This window comes from Hipposideros armiger, unplaced genomic scaffold (genome assembly GCF_001890085.2).
Source record: "Hipposideros armiger isolate ML-2016 unplaced genomic scaffold, ASM189008v1 scaffold_772, whole genome shotgun sequence".
Classification (NCBI taxonomy): domain Eukaryota; kingdom Metazoa; phylum Chordata; class Mammalia; order Chiroptera; family Hipposideridae; genus Hipposideros; species Hipposideros armiger.
Genome location: NW_017732122.1, coordinates 669,768 through 672,399, shown reverse-complemented (window position 1 = coordinate 672,399; position 2,632 = coordinate 669,768). Strand labels below are relative to the sequence as shown.

The window sequence follows — 2,632 nt, the reverse complement described above, 5'->3', positions numbered from 1 at the left end:
CAGTTTGCTGACCCCTGGCGGCTCTTCGTCTCAAAAGTTTGCTGACCCCTGCTTCTGCCTAAAAGTTGTTGTCAGGCATCCTTCTATTCATCCCTTAAACTTCTAATTAAGAAATCATTCTTTGATTCTTCAGACTATTTAGAATCCTCCATTCACATTACACCCACAGCACACTATTTGGGACTGGTCACATTATAAAACTTAAATTGTTACGCAGTATATTTTTTTAATGTCTGAGCTCCCTGGTAAATTTTTAAGTCTCTGCTTGACAAGTTGGACTATTTCCAACTTACAATACTAAATACTCAGCACTTAGAGTGGCATATAACAGGTGTTCAATAAACAGTTGTTAAATGAACATTTTATGAGGTAAGTGCTATAAGTATCTCCATTTTAGAGATGACAATACTGAAGTGTTAAGAAGTTAAGTTAAACTTGCTCAATATTTTCCCACTAGAAAAGTGGGGAAGTTTGATACTCAAAAACACATCTACCACATAGCCCTGAGATCTTTAGTTTTTATGAATCTCTCCTCCCACAAGCTACCTATGTAGCTGACTAAAAATAGTGGTAAGAGAAGTTGTAATGGAAATGTGACCAAAGAGATACCTAGGAACCCTGGAATGAGAAGGAAAATCTTGGGTCCAAAGGGCTTGAAGGGTCTTTAGTGTCAGTTAAATTGCATGCCAAGAGAATCAGAAAAAGGAGAATGAAAGTACTTGTAAAGGGGACTCCAATCTTGTAGGAAAAGTGGGGGATCAATTTTATATTTTTATTTTATTTTTTTTTAGCTGAGCCATCCTGCCACCTGCTTGGGCTGGGAATTGAACCAGTGACCCTGTTGCTCAGAGCTCTCACTCCTGAGTGAGCTTTTAACCAACTGAGCCACTCGGCCAGCCTTTAAGTGGGGGATCAATTTTGAACCTGCTACTCAATGCAGTATTGTTTCCACAGGAAGTGGTTTGTGTCACTCATCAAGACCCACTCTTCTGGCAGTATAGTGTAGAGAGGATAAAAANGGCAACCTTGTAGTTAGGAGCACATGCTCTCACCAGCTGAGCCATCCTGCCACCTGTTGGCAGCTCAGCAGCAGCTCAGCCTGGGCGCAGCTCACTGGCCTCTGTGGGAATCGAACCGGTGACGCTGTTGCTCAGAGCTTGTGCTCATAACCAACTGAGCCACTTGGCCGACCCCAGTTTTTTTTTTTTTTGAGTCTACTTTTTTAGACCAGTTTTTGAGGTTCACAGCAATGTTGAGCAGAAGGTACAGAAATTTCCTGTATGGCCCCTGCCCCTATACATACTGTGCAAATATTTTAATAGAAAACCTCATTAACATTTTAAATTATATTTTTATAGTAATAGTAAACCTTATTAATATTTTTAATTATCAGTTTGGCATTGATAATTCAGATGTAGAATATGCCAAGTAATTTCTTGATACTTTTGTTAGTTCAGCTTGTAGTTTTAAAAGTTTAAGCTATGGGACCCCTTTTCAAAGGAAAATGCACCTTGCAGACCTCAAAGAATATGTCTCCAGACCCTACTTTGTGGAAGAGTGGTATTATGTGTAAGTACTGAATTAAAGCAACATTTATTTGCACATTAAAAACAAATTTATGATTATTATTTTAGCAGATCTTAAAAACTTACTTGGTAAGACTACATTAAATTAGGTATCTCTGAAAGTATTAGATGTGAATTTGCTTAAAGAGATACTAAATTGAGATTTTTTTCAGTACTGATAATCCCCACACATTCCGAGTTAATGTTTTTTTTCTTATGGTTTCACTTTTTCTTTTTTTTTTTTTTTAAAGATTTATATCCAATAGAAAGAACACTGGCCTAGTAGTTACACCCTGGATTTAAGTCCAGATACTTCTATATGATCTTGGGCAAGTCTGGTTTCACTTTTCTACATTGTCATTGGGTTTCTTCAGTAGAACCCAGGACAGTTGTTTGAAATGAAATAAACTTATTAGCATAAAGTAGATTCTATATTTATCTGAACGTTTTCTGTTTGGCTTGAGATGAATTTCAATAGTAACTATTTTAGTTTACAGAGTAGTAGTTGAGTTTAAGATAAGTAGTTGTGTTTTTTTATTTTAGGGATATTTTCATATTTGCCTTAATTATACGGGAATCAGAAGATTCGGTTCCATGTTTGGAAGTGTGAACTTAAAATTGTATCCAGATGGTAGCCATAGTTTGGATTTTGCTTTAAAGATTGGTTTTGAATTTTAAATATTAGTTTTCATTTATGTTATCATTTTGAATGGTTGCCTTTTTAAATTTGATTTGGCCTTATGTTTGAAATGGAGGAAAATTGCAAGAGAGTTGGACATAATAATGAGTTAGGTGTTTGGTCTTCTCATGGGTGGAAGTGATAAAAGATAAGTTTTGGGGAATTTTTTGGTGTTTTTACATTGTCATTTTACTTGTAAAACAGTTGTCTTTTTTTTAAAGTAGATGTAAAATTTATATACGGTGAAATGCACAGATCTTAAAGATAGAATTCATTTAGCCTTGATAAATTTATACATCCACGTAACCAACACTCCAATCAAAATATATAACATTTCCATCATCCTTTTCCTTGTACCATTTCCAATTAAGTTTATAGAAGTTTTTTT

The 2,632-nt window shown here is 35.3% G+C and overlaps 1 protein-coding gene across 1 annotated transcript in view; it reads right to left on the bottom strand.

The window, feature by feature from the left end:
* The window catches only part of LOC109373996 (protein FAM92A1-like), a 45,939-nt gene that overhangs the window by 3,708 nt on the left and 39,599 nt on the right, over positions 1–2,632 (bottom strand). The gene's annotated exons all lie outside the window — the stretch shown is intronic.